The sequence below is a fragment of the Acanthopagrus latus genome, chromosome 3 (genome assembly GCF_904848185.1).
Source record: "Acanthopagrus latus isolate v.2019 chromosome 3, fAcaLat1.1, whole genome shotgun sequence".
Lineage (NCBI taxonomy): Eukaryota > Metazoa > Chordata > Actinopteri > Spariformes > Sparidae > Acanthopagrus > Acanthopagrus latus.
This window is the reverse complement of record NC_051041.1, coordinates 23,952,166-23,967,120: the sequence shown is the minus strand read 5'-3', so window position 1 is coordinate 23,967,120 and position 14,955 is coordinate 23,952,166. Positions and strand designations below refer to the sequence as shown.

The 14,955-nt window shown below is 41.2% G+C and overlaps 1 protein-coding gene across 4 annotated transcripts in view; it reads left to right on the top strand.

Annotated features, from left to right (window-relative positions):
• Nucleotides 1-14,955, top strand: part of hivep3a (HIVEP zinc finger 3a) — a 44,182-nt gene that overhangs the window by 1,954 nt on the left and 27,273 nt on the right. The window contains exon 1 of one of the 4 annotated variants that reach the window (XM_037093812.1): nucleotides 12,944-13,052. The exons of the other annotated variants lie outside the window; for them this stretch is intronic. The gene's annotated coding sequence lies outside the window, so the exon portion shown is untranslated. Of the gene's footprint in view, nucleotides 1-12,943; nucleotides 13,053-14,955 lie in introns of those variants that run through there. 4 annotated transcript variants of the gene reach the window in all.

Genomic DNA, 14,955 nt, shown 5'->3' with positions numbered 1-14,955 from the left:
GAGAATACATCTACACGTGTTCTTTGATACAGTTACGTCGTTGAGAAGCACATTTAGGCTAAAATATGTGATTTGTTGAACGGAATTTGGCGTTGCTGTCTCCCGCACGCAACACCAAACGAGACCGATCGGCTCCGGCGCTGCATGCTTTTATTGCCTCACTGCTGCTCGGACATTTCTGCAGAACCTGCTTGCAAGGAATTCAACATGACATCATGCGTGCGAAACAGCAGCGATCGGGGCGGGTTTTTTTTTTTTCTTTTTCTTTTTCTTTTTTTTTTGTGGCCTCGGGATCAAATCGCCGATAATATTACATAATCACAACTGCGCTTAAATTGGTGGGTTGATTTGGATGTCAGTGGATAAGCTTTAACGTCCCATGTCACAGTGGATTTCGGCAACCCCTGTGCTCATACTTTCCCCATATTTATTTCAGATCTATACATGCATATATATGTACACGTGAATGTGTATACATAGAGCTTGAGAATGACCCACTGTACCGACAGACCGGCTGTGCAGCATCAAAACACTCCTCATTGCAATGATGCCTGCTGGATTAGAGGGCATCTGAGGACAGCTGTGGCTCGCAACATTGCTCTGCTGCAAGAACACTTGATACAACAGAGCCCTTTTTTTCTTTCCTTTTTCGTCCATGTGATGTGATGAGAGTGAGAATAAGCTTATTCTCCTAAATCTCACAGCATTTCTGCTGGTCTCCTTCGATACAGTATTCGATCATTACGATGAATTGTCTTTTATCCTACCAGCTTGGGAAGGAGTGAGCATCGGCTCCAACAGACATGTTGTGCTTTCCTTTGTCATTTTTGCCCGTGAATGAAGAGTCTTTGAATTTTGGTGTGTTGCTTGGACAAAAGAAGCAATTTATAGATGCCACTTTGGGCTCTACAAAATTGTGATAAGCATTTTCCACAGTTTCATAGACACAATGATTGAGCATTCAAATTATCAGCAGATTAACAGATCATAAAATATAGAATTAGATGAAGCCCTAGTGTGTAAGTGAAACATGTGTTGCTGCTAACATGACAAAAGAAGTGTCATGCTTTTTATAAAGAGAATTATGGCTGGGTAATATATCAATATTCCATTGTTATGAGACTATACTATATATTATTTCAGATTTTCAATATCATTATGTTGTCATTTGTCATGAGCGTTGTCATACATCATGAGTGCTGTCTTTTCCTGGTTTTTAAGGCTACATTACAGTATAGTGATATACTTTTCTGAAGATACCAGACCCTTCTACTTGTTCTAATGCTTGCTTTTACCCTTTTAGACATTACATAATATTTATCAAACTCTCATTGTGCACCATGTACCACAAGTCATCCCTACAATATTGTCGCAGTAGTAATATTGATACATTTTGTCATAAACATTGTGATATATGATGTTGTTACCCAGTCCCAGCATTCTATCAATATATAGTTCCTGCAAGGCCTTTATCTGCATATTGTTTTTTCAGGAAATGTCTCCTGTAAAAACACAAAAACATAACTAAAAATGTAAAGAAACTATGTGTCATATCATGGAAAATAGATATCTTATAACGACAAGATAGTGTCTTGTTATAACAAGAAACTGCGCAAATACTTTTCATCATGGTTGAAGAAATTCTCTGCTGCACATTTAAGTCTCCTCATTGTTCGACCCAAAGTCCTAAGAGTTGGGACCCTGTGTGAAACAGATATAAAACAATAGTAGAAGTTGCAAACCCTTTTTGACATATAGTCAAATGAAAACTGTTCAAAGACAAAATAATGTATATTATGTAATTATCATGCAAGTTTTACCTCATCTGCTTCATTGGTTTCTGAGTTCGGTATGAATTGGGCATCTTTGAAAGGCTTAGTCGTTCACAAACAAGGATAGGGTGAGGTTCAACACTTTGTGAAACACATGATTATATGAAGTATACTACTATACTGGCTCGCTAACACTTTACAAAAGTGTTGCTGGTACCTTTTATATGGTGTTCCAGTTATTTGGAATCCTGATTGTATATTTACAATGAGGTCTTGGCGTTTGCAGTCCACGTGGCACTCGCCCTTTAACTAGGACCCGAGGTTGGCTGTCAGTGTGTCATATTGTCCTGCCGTCTCTCTGTAGTGAAGGGGTCAGGTTTTTGGCATTCTTTTGTCAGACTGCATCCTCGACAGGGAATATCTTTCCTCAAAGGCTCCGTGGACAAAGCAGTGGCCGTGACTCTGGTTGTTGATTATCATTTTTCTTCCCTCTGAGTTGTCCTTCGCCTCAGGAAGGATGCACGAGGGACATACGAATGCTCTACAGTATCTCCCAGCAGTCAGCTTAGATGCTGTGTACCTGCATCAATCACTCACCCACATGATGAACTGCGGGCAGCCGCCGCATGTTTAAATTATACCTGCCATGAGGAGCACTATTCAGCCTGAGAGCAGTCCGAAAAAGTAACCCTGGTGATGTCATCAGGGATTTTTAATTTTTTTTTTTTTTTTATCCTAGCTTGGATAGTGCATTTTTTTTAATGACAAGCTTGTATTACAAACTGGGAGCAGCAGTTTGAAAGGTGCCAGCACTTACCAGTCAGGGATGATCTGACAAATGATGCTATCAAGTTGCATTATGGGAATCATAGAATCCAATGTTTTTGAGCTTGACCCACACTGGGGACTGGAGCTCAGGGTATCTGGAACATTGCTGTATTGATTTTAACCTCTCTCTCTTTCCAACTCTGTGGAGTCCCTCAACATTATGGAATTGGAGAAGTCCTTTGTTATTAGTTGCTCATTGGTTGGTGTATATACCAAAGATAGCCTGCTTTGTTTCCCTCAGGATTTAATGAGCCGGGTGTGGATGGACCTCAGACCCTCTCGGGGGATCCAGGGGCATGACTGACTGAGAATGAAAGATTCAGCGGCACGAAATGTTAAAGATCTTTCTTGCTATTATGAGAAGAATAGAATATTTTGAGTTCATTATGAAATTGCAGCGTGATCAATTAGACTGTGGCCACTACAGTTGAGGTAATTAATGGGAAACACTGGCCTGTCAGCATAGTGTTTTCTTCCCTTGATATCATGTGGATAAATTGTCTGATGATGGTGCTTATTTTGTGTCTGTACAGCCATGTTGACTATAGCTGCTCACATGAGACAGGATGCTTGGACACTTTAGAGGCTATATGTAAACTGCAGTATCTGCAGTTCAACAAACTGCAGTTTGTTGAACCTTAATGTGGTGCCAACACAATTTGTTGCACTTATAGACTATAAAACAAAGGCATGATTTCCTAGACCCTAGATGTTTTCCTTACAAAAATCCAAACACAAATTGGCTATCAGAAAATCTCATCGACTGAATTGAGTCATTCTTGTCTTGTAGCAATAAGTGAGTAAATGACGGCTGCTGTAATGTATTTCACTGGCACTTTTATCCAGAAGAACTTACAAAGCTCTTGGTCATGCATAAACAGAACCATCATCATAGCCATTATCGACACTATAGTTCCTGTTTGTTATGGATCCCTGCAGGTTACAGTTGCCTCTATCAAAAGGGATGTTTCATGGGTGCTAAAGTGGGAGCATAATAGCCTCACTGTGGCATTGATAGGCCGGAAGCCCAATGACTTTCACTGCGTTTGCCGTTGGAGCCAGACTGGTGCGTGTGGTTTCTTGACACAGGACATGAGCAGCGCAGTTCAAAAGGCAACCGGTCTGTGAGTTAACCCTGCCTTGCCCATAACACGTACAGTGGTGGTATGGTAAACATTTATGCGGCGCGCAGAGTCTCAGAATGTGTCCTAGAGTCCCACGGCGTGCTGGTGCATTATGAAATGGCATACTCCCTTGGTTTTTGCTACGGCCCTGTCAAAGGTCCCTCTGTTTGGCCAAGGGCAGCAGAGTCGGCGAGGACAACATTGATATTCATGCAGGTCGTTCTTCTGGAGTCACCAGTGGGCATCTCATCCCTCAAATGTCAGTCATTACAGTGTCCTTGGTAGCAGGTGAAATGTGAGGGCACTTGTATCTCTAGAGCTTCACTGCACTGCACTGATGTTGTCCATATAACTCTTCAAGGCACTTAGCAAAGGGAGAAAATGCCAGACATACTGTACATCTGAACCTTTCTGAAACATAAAGCAAACAGTCTCTACCAGGTGAGGGAGTGGAAATGTATTTACACAAGAGAACATGTGGAGTAGTCCTTCATAACTGTGCCAGTCTGAACCCACTGAGGACAAAGTGGAATGTATGGATGAGAGAAAACACTTAAAATACATGGGTTTCATTTTATTCAGGTGCTAACTGTGTGAATGTTTTATTTATAAAATGATCATATCTCGCTATCTCACTTGTTTTTCCTTTCAGACATGGTCAGTTAACATGCAAGACCTAGTCCATTTTAAGCATACTTTGGCTTTTATTTTTCAGTTTTTCTTTCATTCAACAAAAGAAGGCAAAGTTTTTCAATGTTAAAAGTTGGTCTAAACATTAGCAGCAGTAAATGCTGGGCAATATGCCCAAAAAATTATATCTGATCTATGACATTGAAATCATAATCCTTGATTACGGCTGGGTGATTAAACGATCTTTAACTTACGTCATGACCAAATTTAAGTCAATATTGTTAATAAGCTTCCAACATTTTTACTTGATAGCCAAGCGCTCATTCCCTGGTTGCAGTCACGTTGATTTTTGCCAAGTGATAGGCTGTTAGATCTAACTTGAAAGGTATGGAGTTATTTTTGTGATTTTATTATGCAACCTAACGGAATAGATCTGAGAGCAAAACTATCAACACTGCAATTAAAAAATGGATTATTGCAAGTACAATATGTTTGCGATTAAAAATGCATTAATGCAAATCCAAAAGTTTTGCTCGCAGTTGAGCTGCATCTGTGGGCAGGACCTACGCTGAAAGATGTAAGACACGTCTCTATTTCCCAGTGTCGATCAGAGTGAAAGCTTGGCAGTACCCAATTTTGAAGTCCATGGAGAAGACCGCGGGAGCGGAGCATGGATGTATAGACACAAAATCAATCCGCAAGTATGTTTACACCTAACTTCCATCTTATTAATAGCAAGAAAGTTATGGTTGAACTGGGGCATGTAGATTGATTTTACATAATGATCTGCGATATTGTAATGGGTTAAAAAAAGCATTTTTTTTTGTCAGACTGTAGATTAACATTAGCTCAATTAGCTCATCACTCACTCTTTTAGTTAATGTTACATGCCCAGGCTGCTTATTAGCCTGCATGTGTATGTAAAGTTAGCCACCAGTTTACAGGACTTGTGTTCAACAATCTGATGTTAGTAGCAAGTTGATGTTATTGAGTGAGCGCCAATCAAACCTCAAATGGTGATAAACAATGTATTCATCTTCTGTCTTCTCCATGGACTTCAAAAGTAGGTACTGCCAAGCTGTCACTACGATCAGCCAATAGAAACGTGTCTTACATCTTTCAGCGTAGGTCCCGCCCACAAGATGCAGCTCATATCGCCCAGTCATATCCTTGATCTAAATTGCAGGCGCTAACTATAAGTTGCATTCTATCATTTGCAATACATAACCCAAGGAAAAGCCAGGTAAGGATTTTTATCCAATCACCCTTGCTTTTACTTTTAGTCGGCTACCTCACTGTGTTGGTTTGTTTATGTGGTGGATATCCACGAGTCAATGACATCATGTGAAGTTTGTGAGCAACAGTGAGGGGACATTAAACTCAGGGAATCTACCATCCATCTGAGCGGTAGATTGTGGACACCCTCAAGATACAATATTAACTTGATAGCCCTGTATCACAAAATTTTAAACAACCAACCAGAGTAGAAAGTTCCTAAATTCTTCCCTTTATCCAGATCTGCACTAAAAGACACTGTGGTCTGTTCTGGGCCCAGGCCCATCCTCTATCTAAGTTTTGTGGACATCTGTTCAGTAGTTTTTTTGTTTTTTTTTGTAATCCTGCTGACAAACAAACCAACCACCAAATAAACGGTGAATATGACCTCCTTGGCTTAGGTGATTAATTTAAATTCAAATGAACAAGAATAGGAATCTGATCTCTTTGCCTAGTAAAACCTGAATTTGGTGTTTATAAACATATTTGTTGGTGGAAATGAGCTATTAGAGCTATGTCAAAGTTTATTTTTTATCCAACCAGCAGCCTGGATTCTGGTAATTTGGCTCAGTGGAACGTTTAATCAATCATCAGATTTGTTCAACAAACAGATACTGCAGTTTACATATAGCCTCTAAAGTGTCCAAGAGTTCTCTGTCTCAGAAGCAGTTCAGGACATCCCAACATTAATTCATAACATCCGCTACATTTTAAAGAGGAACTCGGAAATTACCACTTACCATTCCCTACAGTGTTGCTGCACGTAATGCTGAACTTGCATTACTTTTATTGGAACAAATCTCTTCCCAATGCAATATATCATCAAACTCCATGTTCTTGTCTTCCAATGTGGAGAATCCATTTTTTTTTAACTCTAAGCCACTACAGCAGCAATAAATCAAAGATTCCTTTTGCAAAAACCTTGTGCTTATGATTTAAGATGTGTCATGGAACCGGCACTCACATGCAAGTTCGGATGTGTGGTGCACACACACATGCAGATATTGGGGACAACGTTCCAGCGAGTCATGCAGCAGGGGACCCTAGGGTGGCCCCGGTCATCAATCTTTAGGACTTCCCCCAGCCGCAGAGACACAAGCCTAAATGTCAAAACTGCCGTAAGCGAACAGATTTCCTCTCCACCGGCAACCGGCCTAAAACGGCGGGAGCGGAAATTGACTCTCCTCCTTGTTAATGAAAGGATACACCCGCTTGTGTGTGTTTGTGTGTGTGTTTACATCCTTGTATTTGCTTGTGCACAGGAAGACGTGTTGGCACAAAAGCCCGCACGTGTGCTTTGGGAACACCGTATGCTTGGGTGTTAAGTGTCGTGTTTACATGCCGTGTGTGTGTGTGTGTGTGTGTGTGTGTAGAGGTGCATGGGAATCAGAGCATGTGTGCGCTCGCTGTGAGTTGTTAGGCCCTTGGCTGAGCTGCCGCCCTTTGCTGGAAGGGGTTGGATGCCGTCAGTGACCCTGGAGGCGAGCGTATGGACCCAGCTTGGGCTGCCCTGTGAGGTGGAAGGACCTCTGGTTTCTGTGACCCCCATCGAGAGAGCAGCCTGTCGGGCAGAAGGCCTGTCAGCTGCACCTCTCATTCACAAATAGTGGACGCGCACACACACACACACACACGCACACGCCACAAAATTTGCCTCTATTCATGTTCAACGCAGCCTCTGTTCTCCTGAAACATGTAATTCACACAATCTTAACATTGTGTTTGATTGTAATTGTCATCAACTAGGGCTGCACATGTAATCAAAATGTTGGCATTTGGCCATAGTGGGGATGCCGAATAGAAGCCACAATTTCTTCATAAAGGCAAAATTCTTTTAGCAGTGGAACTTTGACTCACACTGGAAGGTTTCATTCATAACTCCATGTTAAAGCATCATTTATTTATTTTGTGGACAACCGGTTGAGCGCAACTAGCCGAAGCTCAAACACTGTCATTTTTTCACTGTCAACTAATAGGTCTGTCAGCGCTGGTAAATGTTTGCCAAGATCAAACAGACGGAGCAACGTTAATATTCATTTTGAGACAGATTGTTTTCACATGATGAATGCAAATCCAATATTCACCTTCTAGCTTTGCTTTGGTCCTCTCTCCCGTGATAAATATCAGACTCCTTAGCTGCTGGATGCTTCACTGTATTCACTAGCTAGTTTGTAACTCATAGTTATCAGAGCTTTTTCAAGTAGAACCCCCACTGATCCTGGATTTTTGGGTGCAATGCCAATCCCAATATTAAGAATACACACAGAGTGTTTGCCATGATCTTTCAAATGTGGTTCTCAAACACTTGTGACAAAGATCTGTAATGTAGGCCGGGTATTTTACAAAAAAAAGTAATTGTTTAAAATGATGTCAGTTCACTGAAAAAGTAAAATTCACTGAGAATACAAAAAACATAAATTAACCACAGCGTCTGTTTTCGCATTATTATCTCTCTAAGTTTTGACATCAGTGCACTGGACACCATGTGGTTGTCAGGCTCTAACTGCAAGATCTAACAAAGAGGTGAAAGATGCAGTGCCAGGCCATTGTTATAGCGGTGTCAGGTTGAGTTTTTGTCAGCACAGTAATTAACAATGTTCAAAGTGCACTCATGAAACTTTACAAGTGTGCAGGTCACAGGATCACATTAAAGGCTGAGGTCGAAGATAGGTGTGACACAGCTGACTGTGTCCTAGTATGGATCACTTCCGCCTGCTTTGAGACATTAGGCAAAACTAGAGACCATCTTGCGATGGGATTACACCAGCCGAGACGCCAAATCAGTGTTTATGGTCTAGTGGAACACATGACATGATGGGAGCGAGTTTGGCAAAATCACTGTTTAGTATTAGCAGCTTCTCAGGGCTTTTGTAGTACAGAGCAGTTAATGTTATTCATTTAAACGTCTCCCTGGGAAATAATACCTGGGCCATGGCTACTGCAGACTGGGGGTTCATCATTAAGAGTGACATTACATTGTCATTTAATCTGCTGTTTATATAAAATGGTTATATTTGAAGCTTTGCATATGCATCTGCAAGGGGAAAATGTTTTAGAGTTTAAGGACGCAGGCTGGAGTGCATCACACTGATGTTCAAACCACACCCCGTGTCCTCTGCTCGCTCCTGTTGACATTGTCACCGTCGATCAAGGTCGCTGAACAGACTATATGGTAGTAGGCCGCAGGCTTTTGTGTTATGTAACAGCAGTTGTATCTATTTTTCTGGATTTGTCCCACGGTAGGTCTTTTGTCCGTGATCCTCCTGTGATCGAGGCTGCAGCACTGGTAGATAGGCTGGCTCCACGCGGAGCTACTGCTGACTCAGCCGGCACCTACAGGTAGACCCGAGTATCATTGGCAGCCACATCCCAATCAATGCTTTGCATCGTGAGTGTAAAATGTCAAAATATTACAGCAGCCTACAGTAACACTATAGCTTCTCCCTGTCTCTCTGGGTGAACGATATAGATTCGTGGACAGGCCTGCTCTTTGGCAGGCTGCCTCATCCCTGTCTGTTGATCCTCTGTTGGTGAAATAAGAGAACATATGGCTGCTCTCTCCCTGCATTACATCACCTTGAGATCCAAGCAGACTGGTTTGCATTCACAGCCGCGCTAAAAAATAAATAAATAAATAAATAAAAACCCATTGTTGTTGGATGGTTTTGTCCAAGCTGTGTTTTCCATAAAAATTGGCATGCTGGCCTCTGAAATGAACTGTGTCTTAATGAAGTAGACGCACAAAAGGTCAGCAACTTTTTTTTTCGTGCCTGAAAGAAAAGCAGGTCGGGGTGTACTGCTGTGCACTCTGTGCGCTGCTTAACCCAGCGCACAGCCCGACCAGATGCATCAGGCTCAACAGTGTTAGTATTGATCCATCTGAGTTATATCACATCATGCAGAGTTACTGCCCGCTGCCTGCGTTCAGGCTCCTGTGAAGACTTTGCATGTGGCTGTTATCAGCTATTCGCTGGTTTCCATTAGCTTCCTGATTTGGCTTTTCTCCCTGGCTCTTCACGTGCACTGAGACACTGTGCACTCTCACAGCTCAGATATTGGTAGTGATTTGGTTTGAGACATCTTTATGGCATCTCAGCCTCAGCTGCTGTGTCATCTTTATTTCGAGTGTGGAACTGAAGTATCCCTAGGGCTTGGCGTGGAAGCTCAATACTTCTTTCGGTACAGAACAAAACTATCAACAAATCTTTAGTCTTTAATAAGATAGTTCAAAGTCCAGTGTCTTCTGAAGCTTTTAACAGTATCAGTATGGTCTTCAGCAAATGGGGTTGGCTCAGCTGTAGTGAAGTGGATCTGTTGACATGCCATGACATGACATGACATCTTTCCCAACCATGTTTGCTAAACATTTATTCTTGCCCTTGGAAATACAGTCCACATATTAGCCTTTTCAGCTACTAGAACGTTTTAATTTAAATTTGACCTTAAGTCGAAACATGGGACAACATATGATATTTATCCATAATGACCTGTTAGAATTAAAAATATGTAGTTTGGAGTGGTTACCTTGTGGTCCACTAGAGGGTGTTCTTAAAATACACTATCAGATATTGCATGCCATACTGACTGCCACAAGAAAGAGTCAGCGCGCTATCACTTCTGGTTCCCTCGTCTCAAAGTCCAAGGGTTTTTAAATGGGCTTTCGATTAAACGCCTGTCTGTGAATACAGTCTGTCATCTGTAAATATCCCACGTTTTAGAAGCATTTATGTATTTTAGAAAATGCAGTTGCTGACAAGTGGCTAAAAGAGGGTACCGAGGTTTTCAGGGACGCCATGCCGAACATGACTGCAGTGAAGTTTGACGCTTGTGAGTTGGAATCCATTTCAAACTTGACTTTCAGAAAAAAAGTGACAGCTGCTGTTTCAAAAGATTAATCTCTGCGACACCTAATCAACCCCGTGCTCACTGATGAAGACCATGTGGTGTAGCTGAAAACGCAAGAAAAATGCTGATAAGCCGACCCTGAGTTTGGAGTTTGTAAAACAACCTTTGAGCTGGTTGGAAAAAGAAATATTTTTGTCAGGATACATGTTTGCATTTTATGAAGCAATGTAAGATATATGATATCAGAATCAAAACTGAGAAGTGTTTTCAGCACTAGTTGGAACATTGGAATTATAGTCACATCTTTCACAGTGTCCAGCATCCCTTGGGAAATGAAATATAGATTTATAATTTCTTAGAGCCATATCTAGTGTTATTCGACCAACATTACACAACACAAATATACTCTGTTTACTACCATATATGACAAAGTAAAGCAGGAAACCTAAAATGCCATATGTCAGGCATTTTTGCTTGATCAATGACTAAAGTGATTACATAACAGCTGCAGATGATTTTTCAACTGATTGACTTATCGTCACAAATTTGTTGTTGTAATGAGGAATTTGTTGACTCCGTATTATGTTGTATTATTATTATTATTATAAATATACATATTGTTTGATAGGAACTACAGAAAGCATAACTGCTCTGTCACTGATTTTGTCATTGGTATACAGTCTGGAGTTGCTGAGTGTAAAAGACGCGTCTTGTTTTAGAGAAAGAGCTTTCTGCTACAGAACTGATGTCGTTGTTTTTGAATGAAACGCATGTAGGAGTGAAAAACTCCAACACGAACGCTTTTGGTTGAGAAAATGTGTGTAAGTGGGTGCAAGAAACCAGGCAGTATGACTCTTACTTGTTAGTGTTCTGTCTTGAAGAGTCACTCGTGCAAGCCGAGAAATATTGATTGACACGGTCTTAAGGAGATGTTGGGTATTCATTTGGCTGCAGGTGGAGCCTTTGTCATCATGCCGGTGATGAGTGCATGCAAACAGCGTCACATTTTCAGTCGGCGGCCTTACCGAAGCCCACACTCGCACCCTGACACCACAAACGCTCGCGGGAACAACCTAACTTAGATGTGGGGACAAATATAGAAAGTCATTTTTCCTATATTTAGCATTTCCTCTATTTCTAACTTGTTTTCTCTTTGCTTGCACAAAGACTCCCATTCTATGGCTCTTTGTGCCTCTTGCCTTGTTCCTGATTTGGTTTGCTGCTGCTCTAAAAATGTGCTTTCCCAACTTTTCTCTAAACAAACCTGTTGTCAGTAACCCTCTGTCTACAAATATCAGTATAACACGATTATATATAAATACACGTACACACATATATCTAGAGAGAGAGGGAGAGATTACCCTGGGTTAAGCTGTAGGATAGACATTGTGTTTAGTGAGGTTTAATGGCAAATACAGTGATCTCAATGATTATTGTAAACTGTGTTACTATTTGCAAGTCCCACTACAGCATGTAGCCAGTTATTCGTATGCTTTCCTCTGCTGTTTTTATCATTTAAGGCCATGAAGTATTGACTTTTATCAGCCTGCATTGCTGACCAAGAAATGGCAGAAACATCAGCCAGTGTCTGGCACAGCTTCCAGCGGCCTGTAAGCAGGGTTTTTCCTGGCTCAAAATAGGGCTTTGGTGGTGGACCACCCGTGCAGATCAGTATGTGGAGCATGATTGAGACTGTTAAGGGATTGGTTAACGCTTTGGTGGTCCACACTGCACATCTGTCAATGCACATCAGCTTCCTGCAAAGAATAATGCAAAGTGTTCATCACTATTTATTCCTGATACCAAGCCATATGGTTGCAAATAAAATACATTCAATCATATTAATGTGCCTGAAAGTTAAAGAAAATGTGCAACATATTATTGAAAGGACTCTGAGATGTATCAGACAGCTGGACAGAGTTCCACTGACAGACGGTTAGTTATCAAATGTCAGATGTCGCTTTTGTCTAGAAACTATGAAATGGGAGTGTTGCTCATATGTCTCCAACACTCAGATGGTTTGACAAAAGATGATGAAATGATTATCAGATATCTTAAACAACAATTAAGAATTCATAATTGGTAGTTCTTTCATGTTTTTTCGTATGACTACACAGTAGAAAATGAAAACAACCAGATTTTACAAAAATGGTGGTGCTTGTCAAGTGAGACGGCTGCATTGTACAGCATGAGCTACATCATCTCAGTTGATTATGTGGCTGTTAAAGTTTCACAGACTGACAGGACAAGCTGCTGCCCAGCCCTGAAGGAAAAACCTCCATTAAGGTGATTAAGACTTCGAAGTGATGCACTTAAATGTCTTAACTTATGGATTTGGACTACTGTTTACTACCTAGTGTGTGCCCTTATTCGGAATCTTTATTGGTCTTTATTTAACAGCAAAAAAGAACAAAACAACATGGTTTTCAACTTCATTACCAATTTTATATATTTTTCTTCAATATCAAGGTGGAGCAAGACGCTTAGCTTGGCTTCAGACTGCAAAAAGCTGGCAGCTACTGCTAGCCACAACAGCTAGCCTGGATAGAGTGTGGAAGTGGGTCGGGAGTCCAAGAAGGTAGTAACCAAGCTACTTTGTTGCTGTTTCTAATGTCTGATCCCGAGTACAGTTAACGCAGCCTAAGCTGAAGTGCTTTGGTTGTTTGTGAGTTGGTTTTACCCTTTCATGCTGGTGGTACCCAGGTTATGGAGGTATACACTGTATATGACAGTGAAAAGGGTATTGTTCTACACACAAAATACATATAGTATATTTTATATCATCCATACTGGTAAGTAACTAGCCTCTCCGTTGCTTTCAAGTGTTATGTGAATTACAACCAATAATTATTAAGAAGATGCATAGCCCCAACACAGTCAGTAGTCCCAGCACTTAATAGCCTATTAGTTATCACTTATAGTCACTTATTTTTACACTATGATTATTTATTTTTAAACTATATTTTCACTGAAATAACTTGAAAGCCCCATCTCAATTGACGTGCCCAAACCTTACCCTTTCTACATATTTGTCCCATTCCTTGCTGGGTATGCCCTAATTTACACATTCAGAAAGCAGTTAACTGACAAATATGTAACAAAACAGGTGTAACAATGTAAAGTACAAATAAAGTACAATGATATTATAATAATACTGATAATAGTAATAGTACATACAAAATGTAGTCTGAGGTATAGATGCTGGGGGTGTCTTGAAAAAGGCAATGGGCTGGTATAAGTGGATGTAATATGGTCACAGCGCTGCACAGTAAAAATCTAAATTATTGCACCTTAAGTACACGGAGGCCTCTTTGCTCCATAAAGGTACATTTGTACATACATGGAATTAGTATGTTATTGGAACATTTGGTAGCAGGGTTTGAACCAGCACCACCCACCACAGCTGAGCTCTGCACAACATCTGTCAACATAGTCTACTGTTGGGAAGTCAGGTCCTCTTTTTCTTTTTCTTTCTTTTTTTTTTTTTTCTTTCAGACATTTTTTAGAGCTCGGATGGCTATTTCTCTCTGTGGACTATAAATTGCAGCAGCGTAGCCTACCATGTGTTGGTCACAGTACTGTTTTCTGTGGCCGTCAGGGCACGGTGGGGTTGAGAGGGGCATCTGTTCCGTTCTGGTTGTTGGTGGTATGGTTCGGGGGGGGGGTTGTTTCTGGTCTGTCTGTGGCTGGGGGTATGGAGGGAGGCAAGGGGACCTGTGGTTATGGTTATATGTTGGGATTTATTGGCTGGGTGTAAAGGTATATGCTCAAACATACTCATGCAAGAAAGGTACACATCAGCCTTCTAGATCCAGACACACTGTTTTATTTTTATAGCCAGGTAGACACACTTTAAACACTTGGCTTTCTATACTCTGAACCTGCAGTCCAACATTTTCAGACAGTGATAATGCATTTTATGAGATTACTCTGTAAAGACCACCCTGTACCAAAGGAGGCCGTGGCAGTGGCACATTCAGCTGTCTCCGTAGTGTTACAGCACCATACGTAAAGCCCTGGACCGCTGGGATTCTGAGGAGGACACTGCCTGTGTTTTCTCCCCTCTGACAGGTGGCACAATGCCCAGAAACACCCTCTGTGGCACTGCAGGATGGAGTCAGTGTTGTCCTATGCTTGGATTCTGCTGCTGACACTCCACTGCAAACCAACCAGGGTTTGACCGATATATGTGTTTGCCACTATTGGCCTTTTAAATCAGATACTGACAACAGTCATGGTTGTCCTCCAACAAGTTGATGGAGGTTTGTCTGTGACAAGTCAGTCAAACATCTGAGCAGAGGAATGGTTTCATTGTGGTGTTGTGTGGTTTGCTCAACTCCATCCAGATATTCCCAAAAACAACAAGAAGTTAGTCGTTGTAGTTTAGCTAACTGATTTGGCATGTTACGGTGGTAGCACTAGCATTTAAGGTACTGACAATCTGAAAAAACACAGACATGATGATTCAGTGTGTCTTATAC